The following is a 19,045-nucleotide window of genomic DNA, read 5'->3' on the forward strand; positions in this document are numbered from 1 at the left end:
CGGACGCAAAATCCGTTTCTGTGCTCGTTGTGTTCGCTAAACCATCATTCAGTCACTATTTGCGTTCAGGGGTGCACTAAACAGGTGCGTTCACTATTTAACCCAGAACAACGCCTCCACTCCCACTGTTAACAGTCATCTGATCTGACAGCATTATGGTTAGAATGAAGAAGTATTATGGGATATCTGTGACCTCCTCCCTTAAGGCAGCCATACACTGTGCAAGTTTAGAGATGATTTCTCACTCGTGCGACTCTTTCTGGGATGGGTCCAGATGTGTGGTGCTTGGTGCAGTGTACATGGGCTAAGGAGAAGTGATTAACACCTCACCACCACCTCACGACCAGCAATCGTGTGTTCGCAAGAAAAATGGAGCTGTTTGAAATCCTGCTCGCTCCTCGTGAGGGTATCGCACTGTCAAAGCAGTGCCACGAGTCCATGGGCCTCAAATTCTCAACTGTGCATGCACGAACACAGAAGCGGTCGCTAATTCTAAGCTAACAGTAGCTGGCTATTGTCCTAGCGCAGTTTAGCTTTTGCAGCTTCCCTCTAGTTCCCTTCGCTGTAGGACTGACAGCCCATACTGTCCACATCTGAACAACCAATTCCTGCACCAAACACGTTGTCGTCTTTTCTTCTGTTTTGATTCCTCGCAGATAATGGCACATATTGCCAAAGCAGCTCGTTGGTTTTTGTTTAGTACTACAGGGTGGGGAAGCAAAATTTACAATATTTTGAGGCAGGGATTGAAAGACAGTGTATGACCAATTAGTTTATTGAAAGTCATGAGAATTTATTTGCCACAAGAAAATTGACATAATAGAAAATGCTTTTATTCTATGTGTCCTCCTTCTTTCTCAATAACTGCCTTCAGACGCTTCCTGAAACTTGCGCAAGTGTTCCTCAAATATTCGGGTGACTACATCTTCACTTAGTTGGAGAGAATTTGCATGGAAAAGTGTGATTCGCTTTTTTAGAACACCTGCACAAAAAGGTTTAAATGTAGATACATCATGCTGGAGACAGTGTGGGGTGAAAAAAGCTCATCACCATCATATTTTTTGGAGCTGTGCCAAATTATCTCCCTTTTGGGAAAAAATCAGGAATAGTATTGGCAAAGTCATGAAAATAAAAACACCTTTAAATTTTGAGAATATGTTCTTAGGTAAACGACCAGGTGGTATAAAAGGATTTTGTAAAACATATGTGTGGAACATCTTGTTGATTGCCAGCAAAAAAGTGATCACTAGGAAATGGCTGACAGACAAGACACCCTCGCAAGATGAATGGAAGGACCTTGTTAAAGAAATCGCTCAAATGGAAGAACTCACCTTTACACTAAGACTGGACCATGACAAATTCAAGGAATGCTGGAGACTGTGGATAGACTTTATAAATACTTAAAAAAAAAAAAACATACTTGACGACCATTGTTCAATTGCTACTCAATTGTTCTCTTTGTTTTTTTTTTTTGCTTGTTTTTTGTTCGTTTGTTTTTTGTCTTGTTTTATAAAAAAACAAAACTATCAATGGATAAAATATGTAAATCTTGCATTGTAAACCAAATAAAAACTTGAATTAAAAAAAAAAAAAATATTCGGGTGACAACTTCTCCCATTCTTCTTTAATAGTATCTTTAAGAAAGTGGACATTGCTGTGTGATGTTCTATTGGTAGCATGTTCTAAAACGCCCCAAATAGCAGAATCCAGAGGGTTTAGATCTGGGCTAGAAGGCGGACATAAACATGATTCCCAAAAATTGCTAAGTTGGATTTGCAGAAATCTTGTATTTTTCTAGCTGTGTGGGCTGGAGCACCATCCTGTGTCCATACATAATTTCCATCTGGGTAGTTTGCTTTAAGCCATGGCAATACCTGGTATCTGGATGGATTTGGTTGGATCCTTTAGGATTTTGGATTTGAGAGCTTTAATAACAGCTTTGGTACGTTTTTTGTTGCTTCCTCCACTTCCAGACTTTCTGGTAATAGTTTTGCTCATAGTCATTCTCTTCTTTCCATTATAAACAGTCTTTATGGACACTCCAACTATTTTTGAAATCTCCTTTGGTGTGTCGAGTGCATTCAGCAAATCACACACTCTGTGACGTTTGCTTTCCTGATTACTCATACGGGCAAGAGTTTCTGAAAAGGTATGGATAATAGTGTTAGGTATGATTATGACATCAATATATGTTTGGTTTCAAAACAACTGACGTAGTGCCTGCTGAGAAAAAACAACTAAATGTTCATTGTAAATTTTGCTTCCCCACCCTGTACCATTTTGTGACTCACGCCAATACACAATCGTCTATGCACTTTCGGATTCCTTGGTATTTTAACGTTGTATTTCCAGATACAACACTGGAACATGTGGTGCGTCCTCTGGTGTATGGTCCTACAGTGTGAGCAGTCAGGTCACATACCAGCATCGGTCCGTACAGTGTGAGAACAGGAATCGTGAGCCTGACTTTACCATTGATTCACACAGTTTGAGATGGAGCTGCGTGCAACGATCGAAATAATCGCACAGTGTATGGCCGCCTTTACCCTCACCTGTCTGGATGGACTTCCTCACCCTCATTTGACTAGATCACAGGTGTCAAACATGCGGCCCGGGGGACAAATCCGGCCCGCCAAAGGATCCAGTCCAGCCCTTGGGATGAATTTGTGAAATGTAAAAATTACACTAAGATATTAACAATCCTTTTAGTTCAGGTTCCACATTCAGACCAATTCAATCTCCAGTGGACAGGACCAGTCAAATACTATCATAATAACATAGAAATAATGTCAACTCCAAATTTTTCTCTATGTAAATGTAAATATTTTCATGTATTTACACTAAAACAAAGTATAATTTCAGAAAAAATGTGAATAACCTGAACAAATATGAACAACTTGAAATGTCTTAAGAGAAGTAAGTACAGTTTTAACAATATTCTTTCTGTTATTAAATGTTTTGTGTGTTTGTAGATCCACTGTGATCTGTAAGTTATAATGAACATGTGTAAATGATAAATTGAGGCAGAATATTGTTAAAATTACACTGATTTTTTCAGTTTGTTCATGTTATTCACATCTTTTGAAAGAATAGTTTATAGATGTAAGCATTTTTATAAAATAAATTTACTTTTTTCACTCTATAACAGAAAAGTTTGGAGATGACATTGTTTATATATTATTATGTTATTATTTTACCCCCACACACACACACACACACACACACACACACTGAAGCCTGCCCCAATGTTTGAGAAACACTGAGTTAATGATAAATGTTAATATCACCAGTCTTGTGCAACTTTACAATGATTTCTGTGAATTAGATATTTTTTTGCAACAAGGTTTATTTGCATATAATGGATCAACATTTTCTAATTCTAACACATACATGTGCCAACCAAGGTTATAATAGTTTTGGATTTTTCATTATAGTTTAGTTTTATTTACTTTTGACTTTTTTTTCTCTAATTCAGTTAGTTTTAATTCGTTTTTAGAGCAGGTTTGCTAGTTTTTATTAGTTTTCTTTTTTTTTTTCTAAATGCTTAGTTTAGTTTTAGTATTAATTTTAGTTTTGTCGTATCTTTTATCTTCTTCACCGTCATCTTTGTTAGCATATTCTTTTGTTGGAAGCTCCAAGAATAAGTCTGGATTCTTTTTGGTCTCATTTTTACACATTTAATAATTGAAAAGATCTGATCACAAACAAAATATAACTCAGCTGAGGATCCACACCCCAAGCGGGGAAATGGATCCAGACATTCCAATGCACTTCACTTTTATCATCCTTGTAAACTGATCTTCAAACTATGGGCTGAGCCCCTTGTGCTAGGTGGGCTGGGTCACAGAAAATGGACTGGTGTCATCTGACTCTAAAGTCAAGCAGATGTGATACGTCAACTCTATGTAAAACTCCATATTGACTGTGTGTTTCACTCTTATCTCTTGTTGTTTACGATCATCTGTGTGCATGTGTTTTAAAAGTATGTCTGAGGTAAAGTCCTGTGATCATAAATCTGTCGGTTTAGTATGTGACCAAGATGTGACCTATCCTAAGAACTTTAAGACTAACCAGTGAAACAAAAGAATCCTGACCAATACTGACTAACGTGATTAAACCCAAGAATTCAACCATCCAAATTAAAATAATATTTCCTATTCAGATAAATCCCAGACAGGACTCTGCTGCTTTCTCCCAACTTTAGTCTCCATGTTTCCAGGTAGAGTGGGGACCAGAAGACGACTGGAAACCACAAGTGACGAGAAGTGACGGACCGTTAAATATCATATGGTGCTGCTCGCTAAGATTGCTAGAGTGAAATAAATCGCTTTCGTATCAATCTGACATTGATAAAGACGAAAATGAATGGAATTTTATCCATAATTTTTATACGTTTTAGTTAGTTTTATAAGCACACAATACAGTTTCAGTTAGTTATGTTTTTTTTTTCTTTTAATCATAGTTTTTATTTATTTCCTTTAACAAAAATGTTTTTTCAATTCTACTTTTTTGTCATTTTGTTAGTTTTTCTTAACGATAATAACCTTGGTGCCAACAGTGCAACATGAGACTGAATAACCCTGAAACTTTAAAAGTCGATGCTTACTCTTATTTTTTCTAAAAACCATCTGTGCAGAATGCTGTTCTGTCTTCTTCCCTCTAAAACTGACCTGTATGTTGCATTCGTCTTGTTTGTGAGCTGCCATCCGCAGGTCTCCTCTTAAACGAACAGAACTGTACCCCTGGAAGTTTACTCAGCTATACGTCCAGCCTTTTAATGAGTCTGTGAGCTGCTTCATGTGCAGCTGAACTCTGCTTCACATCTGCATCATCTGGTGCAATGATCAAATGAGGCCTCCTCCCTTACTTTGCTGGGTTTCTTTTATCCTATTATGCCGCTGTAGTTTATCTTAATTCTGCTTTTAGATAAAGACAGCAATGCTCATCCTTTCTCCTACATTTTTCCCGAATGTAAAGTCACTCAGGCAGAAATACCAGGCAAATAGATTTATAGCAAACACTGTACTTTTCTTATCTTTAATCTCGGTGCTTAGATTATGGAAGCCTCAGGCAGGACTCTGATCTCCAAACACACCACGAATCAGCACTCGTGGTGACACATCCCAGGCAAACTGATAGGAAATGTGCCTTTAACTTGTATCCTGTGATCTTTATCATGCTATTTTTACACACATGACCTCACAATATGTTGTAAAATCATGTCCTTTTTCACTTGTTAACGGCGCTGTGGTGACACGGTGCACAGTGTGTGTATGTGTGGGAGCTACAGCACGGAAAAGTCAAATCCTAAATGGCTGACATTGAAATTACAGATGTACAGCTGTCACAGAGCCGTCACAGGCATTTACGACAATACATGCACATGCCAAGGTTATAATAGTTTGGGATTTTTCATTATAGTTTAGTTTTATTTAGTTTTAATTCATTTTTAGAGCAGGTTTACTAGTTTTTATTAGTTTTCATTATTTTCTAAATGCTTAGTTTTAGTTTAGTTTTAGTTTCTGTATATTTTTTTTATCTTCGTCACCATCGTATTCAAATAAATCCCAGACAGGACTCTGCTTTCTCCCAACTTTATTCTCCATGTTTCCAGGTAGAGTGGTGACAAGAAGACGACTGGAAACCACAAGTGATGGACCGTTAAGTGTCGTATGGTGCCGCTAGCTAAAATTGCTAGAGTGAAATAAATCAATTTCGTATCAACCCGACATTGACAAAGATGAAAACGAAGTTTTATTCATAATTTTTATACATTTTAGTTAGTTTTGTAAACACATAATACAGTTTCAGTTAGTTATCGATTTTTCTTTTATAGTTTTTATTTATTTCAGTTAACGAAAGTGTTTTTTCAATTCTAGTTTTTGTCATGTCGTTAGTTTTCGATAACGATAATAACCTTGACACATGCACATAGACACTGTCAACACAAAACATACTTATTTTTAAGCGTTTTGTCACTGACGTTAGAATGTCAGCTTTAGTGAAAAGACAAATCATTAAAAACAAAAGGATGACAAACCACTCATCTAAGAATAACCTTGTTGGTGGAGCGACACAAAAATGTTCCTAAAGAGACAGAGATTAAAAACTGTTTGCTCTTACATTACAGAAATACTTATCAATAACAATAGTCAACCATTTGGACCATACATCCAACCTGTTTGTACCTGTGATCAGTTAGAATCCATCAAATCAAAATTTATAATAACATGAGATAGATAGATAGATAGATAGATAGATAGATAGATAGATAGATAGATAGATAGATAGATAGATAGATAGATAGATAGATAGATAGATAGATAGATAGATAGATAGATAGATAGATAGATAGATAGGGTGTGATTTGTCAAAAAAAAAACGGGGATTTTTCTTTTTTTTTTTTTTAGTGATAGTTAACAAGACAATGTGGACAGAAAAACAACAACAACACATGAACAAAGGGAAACTCAAACAAATAAACAAACAAACCAAAAACAACAACAATGACAGAGTATTGACAAACAACAATAACAACGTCATATTACAAAGAAAACGATCATAAATGTAAATTGCAACTAAACCATATAGCTTGGTTAGAGGTGATTTTTCTTTTATCATAAAAAAATGAGCAATCAACAGGCCGAATTCGTTTTTAAGTTAACGGTCGGTCCTACATGTCGAACAGTTGAACATTCATCTTTAACGCAAACTAAAAGTTCATGAAACATTTAATTTTCTGCGACTGCCACACCTGCGATGTTGGAGGTGGCCTAATTAAGTTTCAGGACCATGGATAAAGCACACCAACATGGTAGTCCAGTGGTTCCCAACCTTTTTTGTCTCCTGACCCCATTTTAACATCACAAATTTCTGGCGACCCCAGACATTCAAAACTGAGACATTTGTTTGCTAAAATGAATTTGTTTTTGATCATGTAATACTTTGCTATACTATGTTGTAAATAAACCTAAATTTTAGAGTAATTATATTTTTCTTTTTTTTTCTTTTGTTCAGACAAGGTATAGTTTTTAGATGTTACCTGCTTGACAGTTTCGACTGTGACTCCAGTCTCCCTCAGAAGCATCATCTGACGTGTCATTTATCAGCTGGTCGGCTCGACGGACCACTCAGAGCCCGTCGAGCCGACCGCGCCTCCTCTGCCTTGGGTGGTCTCTGGAGGAGGGAATCCCAGGTGTGAGAGAGGGTGTACGCCCCCTCGTTCCGGCTGATGGTGCCATTCGCCCGCTTCCTGATCTCTGTTGCCTCCTTGATCCAACGTTTGAGTTTGTTTGTTTCAGATGTTCTGATTGTGCCCTCATCCCAGTCCATGATGTGGTTGTGTCTTCTTCAGTGGTCTGTGATGGCTGATTTTAGGTTCTCCTGTTCTGCTTTGTCCTTTTGAGTCCGTGTGAATCGCCCCACTGTCTCCTTTTCGCATTCTTTTTGGTGTTCTTTTTTCCTTGTATTGAAAGATCGTCCTGTTTCTCCGATGTATGTTTGTTACATGATTTGCATGGTATTTCGTAAATGATGTTGCATTTTTGGTCCGGTGCTATTTTGTGTTGGGTCCATGACCTTTGACCTCGAGTGACCTTGAAGGGTCAAACACGAAGCCACTAATGTTTGCATTTCAACAATCTTCTTCACTGAAACTACTGGTCGGATTCATTTCGGATTTTATATGTAGTATCAATGGGACAATATGTAAAGTTTGTTCACAGTTTTGAGAAATTTAGATTTCTACATTTTTTTTAATACATTTTGAAGTATTTCTGTATACTGAGTCCATATTTTGAAAGTTTATAACATGGAAATGGTTACAGATATCAATATAGTTACTATTGAGCACTGATAGGAAGCCATATATGGACTTTCCTTTGGGTCCATGACCTTTGACCTTGAGTGACCTTGAAGGGTCAAACACCAGGTCACTAATGTCTGCATTTCAACAATCTTCTTCACCAAAACTACTCATTTGTGATTTTATATATACATATAGCGTCAATGGGACAATATCTACAAAGTTTGTTCACAGTTTTGAGAAATTTTGATTTTTGAAATTTTTTTATTAATTTTTGAAGTATTTCCTTATATTGAGTCCATATTTTGATGGTTAATAACATGTAAATGGTTAAAGATATTAATATAAATCCTAGTGATCACTGAAAACTGAAGAGCTATCATAGGTGTCTTATAAACTAATAGAAGACTTATGGTCAGTATCAAAATCTATATTAACAAAGTCATATATGGACTTTGATCAAATTAGTTGAGTTCTTCTCCAGTGAAAGTACCACCCACTTCTATTGAGAAATTGATCACCTGCATCAGGACCACAGGACTGTAACAAAGCAGCAGAACCTGACAATCTCACAAATTCAAGTTGTTACTGATTCTTGATAGAACATGCCGGTGAGCTACAATGCCACTGGTCCTCTTCTTACCTCCTCCAGGAAGTATTGTGATCACTTTGCTTTGTGTGTTTGTTTGCTTGTTTGTTAGCAACTTTACGTGAAAACTATTCCAACCATCTTTACCAAATCGTCCCCACAGATAGGCCTAGGCCCTGGGACCAACACATTACATTTTGGTCCCAGTAGGCCAAAGTTCAAGGTCACAGCAAGGTCACAAAATCTACAATTTTCCATCTGTCATCATTGAGAAATTTTTGAAAATTCATAAAAAATTCAAAACGACTCCGATTAGCCTCCAATTGGATCCACCTGTAGCTTAGAACAATATCTTGTATCTGGCACAAAATTGTCCACATCCACTGTGGAATGTGGACTCTGTGGACATTTACATTTAACATTGAAAATCCCATTTACAACTCATTTTCATTATAACTCAACAAATATTGATTGGAATTGAATATAATTTGACAGACACATGACTGGTACCAAGCTTCAACTTTTTCTGTTGTATGGAACAACCTGGAAACTGTTGAATTTAAAAAGAAATAGTCGATCCACTCATGCACACCGTTCGGGGTGCTTGGTGGAGGTTTGTGTTCTCTGAACACTTGTTTTATGTTTGTGTAGCCATAAAAACAAGTGTAAAAAATTATGCTCATCAGGGCAACCCTGTAAAAATAAAAGTACAATGAATGAATATTTAACTTAGAGGAAGCTTATCACAGGTTCCTCTTGACAACTGTGTGGATTTGATGAAAATGGTGCAGTGTATATATAGTATATAGTCCTTTATCATTTTGAGTGAAGTTGTGCAGTGACAGGCTGAGCCTTGCCTTCATGCAGCTGTATCTCATCATCAAAGCTGAAGTCTTTTAGCTGGTTGAGGCAGACAGCCCGCTCTGCCACTACACTCACATCTTCCACTCTTCCCACTGCCATGCTGCCACAACTACCGCCGCATCACTCACTTGAAAGTTCTGCCGTTATTAGATGCTAGCACTGCAGCTACAGCTCATAAAAAGCACCACCTCCCCATAAGATCTATACCTTTAGATGAACTTATTAATGTCACTCCCAGCTGACTTACTATATCTGTAGGGAACGACAAGGTCAGAGTGGGGAGAGAAAAATCACTTATCACCATTCACCCATTCTTCATTCCCCATGATTGAAAATTAACAGAAAATAGAGGAAATCTTTCCCCAATTTTTAAATTGGGGTGTGCAAGTAAAATTTCAATTTCCAAACCCTAACAAAAGCTATTCCGTAAAGTCAATAAACCAGGGTCTGCCTATTTTACATAACTAATAGAGCAGTGTTGAAGGGAGTCATTGGATGCTAAAACCTCATTATCCAGCCTGACGACCTTGGCACATGTGCTGAATGAGAAAGTAATGGCTCTTAAACACTGCCAGCGCTGCAAGACGGCTCCTTTTAGAAGTGCTTCAGAGGCTGTCAAAAATGTACCCTGTATCTCCTCTATGCTGGACTTGCATTTGTCTTTTTATCTGCGTGGATGAGAGGCAGGCTATGACTTTTTTTTTCACTTTAGAAACCATCCAAATGTGGGTCACTTGCGTCTGGTAAATAGGGGTTTGTGCTCTCTGACGCAAAGTTAGTTTTAAGGCCCATTTATGTTCTACATCTAATGTGCATACGGATGGAGCGTTGTGTCCGTCCTCTGCGTTCATAACGTCTGTATTCCTGTCCATCCTCGGGGAGCGCTGCAGATGTGAACCCAAACAGGGAATATGGAGCAGTACCACCGGGAACCATGGGGGGCAGTGTAGGGCGTCCCATTTTTGGGACTTCTTTTCCAATCAAGCTCTTAATTTGACCAGTTAATCTCTTATATATTAGTGACTTCCAAAAAGAAATTTCAGCCCAATCCATAAAGTTTTAGACCCCCCACCGCCGTCTTTAGGGTGCCCATCAGCTGAGTGCAGAAAACCCATTTTTCAATGGAAAATCATGCATTTGTCAGTTAGTTCTGCCATATTTGCTCATGCAAATGTCATGTTAGAGGTTTTGGGGGATGCTACTGTTGTTTATGAGGGTATCAAATCATGTACAGGTCAAGGTCACATGACACTGAAAAATGGGTAAAATCACACGTTTTTTCTGATTTCTTTATTGCCTAGTCTTATTTGAAAGATCTGCACTCAGGGCTTTCACTGGAGAACATCCGATCCTAGATTACCCCTCTGGTACCCTCCCTTTTCTTCAGTTCAGCAGGTACCACATTTCTTTTTCCAGAGAAGGGTAACACATTTTCAGTGTAAATATGCCAAGTCATCCTGAAGGCAAAACACCCAAGAGTAGTGAAGAGAAGAAGGTGAAGCACCCTGGGGGCCCTCTGAAGAGAAAAGGTGGCCCTGCAGATGAATGGGAGGAAGTGATTGGCCCTTCACTGACTGCTATTCCAGCCACTCAGCTTCCTTTGGTTAGAACAGTCCTTCAAAAGTACAGATCACTGCCAGTAGAGAAGACAGCAAAACCATAGCAAAAGAAATATCTGTAGAAGTTCTCTAGAGTGCTCTAGGGTGCATTTAACACATGTACTTTGGTCTTCCATGTCTCCATGTCTGGACTTTAACCAAACCTCTACAAACTGGCCAACATGAATAAAGGTGTTCACACGAAAAAACTTTTTTTTTTTTTGTTCTGAAATATCCTCCAACTTGATTTACAACGTCAGTGCGTTTAGAAGTAGTGATAGGAATTTCGGCTCTTTTTAGAGAACCGACTCTTTTGGCTCGGCTCACTAAAAAGAGCCGGCTCTTTCAGCTCCCAAGTGGCTCTTCAGATTTTTTGGTGCTTAAATTAATTTATTACCAACAATAATGTAAAGTTATGCGCAATATGAATTACTAATGTAAAAAAAAAAAACATGCACTCTATCAAATGTTTATGTAAATGTAAATGCACCTTTACTTATACACTCTACAGAGTGATTAAAAATAAATAAATTAGAAAGTGCAAAAAGAAATGCTTAACTATTTACAACTGACCTTTACTAACTTTTAACTATTTTAAACTTTTAGCTTTCACAGCGATGCTGTCGATACTGCAGTAGCAGCAGCAGTTGCAGTAGACTCACTGGCACCTTCATTAATGTCACGTTCACTTGCTTGTGTTTTTTCTTCCAGTTGAACTGATGGATGAACAGTTCACATGTGTCTGTGCAGGTTGTTTGTGGAGCCAGCTCTATATGAGATTTTTGTCTTGCACACTCTACATTCTGCCTTAGTTTGGTCAGTGTCATTGAAATATGTCCAGATTTTGCTGTGCTTCCTGTTGTCCCTCATTTTCTCAACTTTTTTTTTACCTTTCCAGTCTGTTTTCGTTGTGGTCCCTGCTCTCTTTCTCTCTCGTCTCCCTCCGTCCTGTTCGTGCGCTTGCTGTGTGTGTAACTCCGCCCCTCTCCCCTCTGGTCGGGGGTGGGGTGGGGTGAACGAACGGGACAAAGCGGCTCTAATCAGGAGCCGGCTCCCGTTGTTCACGTCAAAGAGCCGGCTCTCAGAGCTGTTTCGTTTGTGACCGACACATCACTATTTAGAAGGGCTGAGGGCTCTGTCTGCTGAGGACAGCCTGAAGAAGTCACTGATCCTTCCATGACAAACTGTATTTCCTTGCAACAAAATCAAGGGAAGGATTTTGTTTGGAGTGAGAAAAATAATGCAAGAAACATTGTGTTTATTACAAAACATGATTATTTCCCAGTTTGGTTGTAGATAAATACTGCTGAACTTGTGTCAGTTAGTATTCTCTAAAATATCGTGGACCACATCTTTGGAATAATCTACGTCCTGAACTTCAATCAACATCTTCTTTATGTTTATTTAAAAAGCATCTGAAAAGGACTCTAATTTATGAAAAAATGTAAGGCTTTATATATTTGCTTTGTATTTTTTTTACTTTAGATTATTATTTGAGTTATATTGTGTTTTTATTCTTTTTTTAAAAACTGTGTATTGTTTATTTCTGGTGAGGTATTTATACGAGCCTTTTTTTGGTTTCTATTCTCTCCTGCACAGTGGTGTTACTTGCATGAAAACTTTTTTTTTTTCTTGTTGTTTGTGATGTGCAAATAAAATAAAATAAAGAAATAAGTATAATTCGTGACAGACAGAAAGTTGCAGACGAGTGCATCACAAGTGGTTTCAAGTTGACAGGTGGTCCTGTGGTGAACTTTTGGCCTGAGCTGTGGGATACTGACAAAATGTAAGCAGTAACACAGCGAAAACACTGCCAGTCCCACAGGAACTGAACATGTCTGTAAAAAGGAGGTTGATCTCGGGCAAATATGAAACCTGGTGCTAAACGGGTACGGGTCAAAAGAGGCAGTTCAGCGGCCCTGAGCGAAAAGGCCTGGCAGCAGCGCAATCCATCAGTGCCAGCCGTCAATGCAAAGGGACACGGACTTGGCATGCTTCACAGAGTTCCACAGAGGACGCACTGGACCCGGAGTCAAAGAGGTGAAACAGGAGGGACTGGAGTCTGTCAGAAGACCGAGGAGCGCTGACAGCACCGGACAAACAGCAAACTCAACATTCGACTATTTAAACACCAACATTTCACAAATCACTGTAGTTATTTCTAATATCCTCCTATTCGTCCTTCTGTCTTTCTATACCAGGGGTCTGCAACCTTGATGATCAGTCAGAGCCATTTTGCCCCCTCTAACGCCAAAAAAAATAGTCTGGAGCCGTGAAAAATAACAGAACTTATAAACTTTTAAAAGTTTGAATCTTTTTTTTACATTTTACGTGTTACAACCACTGAATACAACAAACAGAAGTGCAGTGTGGAATGGATTCTGGAGTATGATTACTCTAAAAGTACACAGTAAAAGTAGTTCATAGTATTTGTGCTAATAGTATATGAAGTACTAATACCAAATATACCAAATTCATGAGGTACTTTTTGGAAAAAATAATTTTATTCATCATTGAATTTAGTCTTAAAGCCTATTTCAGACGGAAAAAACACACTTTTGTATCTTGGAAGGGAATCTGTTGTAGGATTACTCCAAAAGTACACAGTACTCATACTCATACAGTCGCTCTATGAAAAGTATCGCTCTTTATGGAAATGATTCTCTTCCAAACTCAACACTGCCTCCACAGTTCCCAGTTGTACTGCTCCATATTCTCCCGGAAAACGGACAGAATTAGGTGAGTAATATACAAAGGAAGGACAGAACCCTGCGTCTGTCTGCATCTTTAACGTCGAGCATAAATGAGCCCTTACTTTGGTTGTTGAAGGCACATTCGCTCCATGCAGCTCATCTGCCGTAACTGTCAAATAAGTAGCGCACAAGAAAAACGCTAGCGGCTGGCTTGACCATGCAGAGGAGAATGGCGGCTGGACTGACCACAGTAAAGGGAGGAGCCACTACAAGGAGGAGGAGGAGACGCATGAGGCTTCAGAGCCGCAGGTTGCTGACCCCTGATCTATACGCTGTTTTTGTTAAAGGTGCAGGAGACGTTCATGACCAATTTTTCATCAAATCTGTCAAACCTGTCATATCCTCAGTATCATGACTCTGTCAGTCTGTCTGTCATTACTCACCTGAATCTCTTACATTACGGTGAACAGTTTCTTAGTTCCATCCACCAGAAACAAACCATGTGTTTACAAACAGAGCCGGGAGGGAACTCGGGCATCTTCGGACTTTTATCGTGACATGCATTGTGGGAAAGGCAGGTTCACGCAGCGGCAGCAGCAGCTGCTACAGACATGACGCGGAAAAAGCAGGAGCTCCCTTCCGTCTATGCATATTCCTCCAGCCGTTTCTGTGTTTCAGCAGCCGTTTCTGTGTCGGTTTGTTTCATCCATATAATATCATATGGCTGCGTGGCCGCTGCTGCTGCAGGCGGCTGCATAAACCAAGGTTATTATCATTAACAAAAACTAACGAAATGACGAAAACTAGAATTGTAAAAACATTTTCATTAACTGAAATAAATAAAAACTATAATAAAAAAAAAGATAACTAACTGAAACTGTGTTGTGTGCTTATAAAACTAAAACGTATAAAAATTATGCATAAAATTCCCTTCGTTTTCGTTTTGTCGGTGTCAGATTGATATGAAATCAATTTACTTACCTCAAGCAGTTTTAGTTCACAGCACCATAAGACACTTCATGGTCCATCACTTCTGGTCACCTGTGGTTTCCAGTCGTCTTCTGGTCCCCACTCTACCTGGAAACATGCAGACTAAAGTTGGGAGAAAGCAGCAGAGTCCTGTCTGGGATTTATTTGAATATGATGGTGAAGAAGATAAAAGATATGAATAAACTCAAACTAAACTAAAACTAAGCATTTAGAAAAATAACAAAAACTAATAAAAACTCGCAAACCTGCTTTAAAAACTAAATAAAACTAACTGAATTAGAGGGAAAAAAAGTCAAAACTAAACAGAACTAAGTTATAATGAAAAATCCAAAACTAGTATAACCTTGGTGTGAACCTCCCTTTCCCACAATGCACATCGTGACAAAATTCCGAAGATGCCCGAGTTCCCTCCCGGCTCTGTTTGTAAACACATGGTCTGTTTCTGGTGGATGGAACTAAGAAACTGTTCACCGTAATGTAAGAGATTCAGGTGAGTAATGACAGACAGACTGACAGAGTCATGATACTGAGGATATGACTGAGGTTTGACAGATTGGATGAAAAATTGGTCATGAAAGTCTCCTGCACCTTTAAGAGTCTTTTGCCTCTCTGGGATTGTACAGTTTAAATTTCACTAGTCTAATTAGGCTGTCATTCATTTTTTGATCTGGACTTTCTCTAGATGCGAAGAAAATGCCATGCAATCAGCAAAAACGTAATGTCTTTCGCATTTGGACATACAAATTTAGTACTTGTATGAATAATCCAAAATGGTATTTTAAATAATATTCAGCGTCTCTAGGGTAGTCATGTCCAGATTTAGAATCTAGGATGTTTTTATAAACCTGACCCTGGTTTCATGGGAAAAGTCGTGATCCCCCCCCCCCCCCCCCCCCCCCATTTACATTTAATCCAAATTAATCTATATCCTCCTGACACCCAGTAAGTTAAAATTTTCTGCATTTTACATTAAATAATTGCCTTAATTTGAAACTGGATGATGCAACAGTTTTTTTCAGATACTTTTTTTTATATATATAATGTCCTTTTCACTGGACATTATGTAATTTTTTTTTTTATTTTAAAGTAAAGCTGTGAAACTGTTGTCCACTACAGAGGACAAAAATGCATTGCTGGGTCTCAGGAGGATAATCGATTTTTAATCTGCCATACTTGTATTTGCTCTTCCATTTCCTCATGTGAGCTGCATATGGATGGGATTCCTCCCTGCTCTCCTTTCAGCAGATACTCTTGTGCACAGAGTGTAAACAAAGTGGTGTTTGACTCTACACCTGATACTTGGACTTGGGGGATTTGACTATGGTCCTGGACCTGCTCCCTGCTGAGTCCACACACTGATTTGTAGTGATTCAGTATAAGCTTTCATCTCTGGGGACGCTGCAGGGACACAGAGCAAAACAGACGATGTTAGGAGCCTCTGGTTGCTGGTTTGGCAGCAGAGGGTGTCAAAAAGAACATCACACATCACAAAAAAAGAGCATCACAGATCACAAAAAAAGAGCATCATACACTGTAAAATAAAAAAAAAAAAAACGTAAAAAAAAGGGTAATATTCCAGCAGCTGGGGTGCTGAAAAAAAACTGGAAAATAACGGAAAATAACCATCTAATGACGATACAGTAATTTTCCATAATTAAAATGCAGTTTTTTGCCCTAACTTTGCATGAGATTTTGCTCCTTTTTTTTTTTACTTTTTAATGTTTAATAAAGAATATTTGCATATATTAAAACAATCAAATTACCTATATATATCTGTATATATCTACAGTATATACCTATATATCTATATCTATCTATCTATCTATATATATATATATATATATATATATATATATATATATATATATATATATATATATATATTATATATACACAAATAATACATGTGTACAGTGAAAGTGAAACTAAAGACGCTTTATTAATTCCTCTATTGCTGCATTTCCACTACATGGAACCAGTGTGACTCAGCTCGAATCATCTCCTGTTGTTGTGCACCTCATTTCCTTTCCCCTACCTTCAGAAACTTGTATTTGAGGGGGTATGACGTTTGTTGGCCGCACTGGACCTAGGCCCGGCGTTCACTCTGTCGCTACATTCACAAGCGTCGCTAAGTAGTGAATCAAATACGTGACATTCCTGTAACTGAATCCCATGCTGTGGACAAATGTTTGAACATATTGGAGGGATTCCACCCTTTAGAAGAAATGGAAGCTTTGACAGTGTTCCAGTGGACCTGGTGTCGTCTGTTTAGACCGTTTCTGCCTCAACGCCACGTTGGCTACGTTCTGACCAAAACAATGCAGCATACGCGTGACGTCACGAATGTGCAATGAAGGCTGAATCAATAAGCAGAATCGTCAAGCAGGCAGGCAAATGATTCCAAGGAATCGAGCTACTGGGATCCGGTTCTCAAAAAGAACCGGTTCTCGATTCCCATCCCTAGTTACATTACTTATTCCACTCCTGTATACCCTCTGAAAAGAAGCTGCCATGTGCACGGCGAACATTATCTTTCAGGTCAGCGATGAGCAATTATTGGTGGCTTCTCTTGAATCTTTTTAAATAGGTCAGTGAATAGAAGTCATCCAGTCCATTTATGATATCGCTGTGTTCAAGGCCTAGATGTCTGGCAGTGCAAACAGCATGGACCGCTGCCCATCCCTTTGACTGTCGTTTGTGCCAAAGCAGATAGAACAGAGCCGGCAGGAGCTGCACTCTGGCATTCAGCTGCCAGCGTCTGCGTGGATGTTCCCTTCTTCACTGGACATTGCGATGACACTGATGTTGCCTCAGACAACAGCGTGAAAGCAACCGATACCTGAACACCAGCTAGGGAACCCAAGGAGGAAGTAACAGCACACACATTAGAATTTACAGATCTGTGTATTTATTTAGTGTCCATTTACTCCCATGTTTTAACACAAACATCCAATCCTTATATTTTTAAAAGAGGTTTGTTTCTTTCCTTTTAATATATATGTTTGCAATTATTGACTATTTGTATTTTGCATCTTTGCAATATTTGCAACATGCACATTTCAACATACGCTTAGATTAGCTGCAGCTATTGATTATTATTGCAATTGATGAATCTATTGATTACTTTCTTTGACTTGATTAATCCTTCCATACATGAATTATAAGAACCTCAGTCAAGATTTTTTTCCTGTTTTTATTCCTTTTTAGGCATGAAAAAAATTATGCAATTGAAATTTTTTTTAATGAACCTTTTTTTCATGGAGTTACAAAAATGTCCACTCAGCTGGACACCATGTGTTTAATTTTGAAGCAAAAAAAATATTCATTTAAAATGCAATGTCAGAAAGTAATACACTGTTTGAAAACTATGAAATAAAAACATTTTAATGTAGCTAATCTGGTGTTTTCTCACATTTTAACATACTCTAATACTAGTCATAACTCAGTGCATGGAGATAATATGCAAAAAAAAAAAACCTTTTGTTTAAGAAAACTGTTAATTACAGTCTAATAACAATTGGCTATTGCTTTACACTCAAACATGTTACTGAAGATCAGGTGTATCAAGAACCGCAAAGTTACAATAATGGTATGAATTGCAATGCATGGGATGGTGCTGATATGGAACTAAAACCAAACCCAGGAATATACAAAAGAACATCTGTAGAATAGCTGTCCACTTTAGTGACCACTATGCATGAAAGGGTTAAATGCTTATTTGACGCATCCATTAGTCATATTACAGAAACCAGCAGTACGGATCATACATAAGGTTGGATTTCTAGAACACACTCATAATCTCTTTATTCAGTCAAAACTATTAAAAATCCATGATCTTGTAAAATATTATACAGTTTTTGCATTTCACAAATTCATCCCAGGGGCCGAAATGAACCCTTTGGTAGACCAGTTTTGGCCCCCGGGCCGCATGTTTGACACCTGTGACATAAATGGAACCAACATCCAACTGTGTGTTGATCCTGGCCTCATGTGCATCACAATAAGCATCTGTGTGAAACACAACAGCAGAAATGTCTGAGACTACATTCAGACAGCAGATTTTTTTTGTGAAATTTGATTTTTTTTTTGTATGCTCGTTCATTTTTCACATTAAATGCAACTTCTATCAGTTTTGAGTATGAACTGAATGCGACCCTGAAGTGACCCACATGTGCATAGGAGGTCCTGATGTCATACGTGACCACTCAGACACACACTGTGTTTACAGAAGTAAACACATTTTTCACACAGCTCCTCCTCTTTGGACGCAGAATTGTGACGTTTGCCGTGTGATGTGTTTGTTGTTTCAGTGACGTAAAGGTCGGACAAATGCGACCTGGCTGTTCAGACCAAGGTTCTAATAGTTTTGGATTTTTCATTATAGTTTAGTTTTATTTAATTTTGGACTTTTTTTTTCTCTAACTCAGTTGTAATTAGTTTTTAGAGCAGGCTTGCTAGTTTGTATTAGTTTTCGTTATTTTCTAAATGCTTAGTTTTAGATTAGTTT

General features: G+C 38.2%; 2 long non-coding RNA genes across 2 annotated transcripts in view; one reads left to right on the forward strand and one right to left on the reverse strand.

Moving 5' to 3' along the window:
• The window catches only part of LOC115411898 (uncharacterized), a 118,131-nt gene extending 99,381 nt beyond the window's left edge, over positions 1-18,750 (reverse strand). The window contains exon 1 of the long non-coding RNA XR_003934279.1: positions 18,704-18,750. This is a non-coding gene — a long non-coding RNA (uncharacterized LOC115411898). The remainder of the gene's footprint in view (positions 1-18,703) is intronic.
• LOC115411899 (uncharacterized) lies at positions 7,842-8,390 on the forward strand. The gene is made up of 2 exons (XR_003934280.1): positions 7,842-7,884; positions 8,273-8,390. It is a non-coding gene; the product is annotated as an uncharacterized LOC115411899 (long non-coding RNA).
• Positions 18,751-19,045: the final 295 nt, after the last annotated feature.

Source organism: Sphaeramia orbicularis, chromosome 21 (genome assembly GCF_902148855.1).
Source record: "Sphaeramia orbicularis chromosome 21, fSphaOr1.1, whole genome shotgun sequence".
Lineage (NCBI taxonomy): Eukaryota > Metazoa > Chordata > Actinopteri > Kurtiformes > Apogonidae > Sphaeramia > Sphaeramia orbicularis.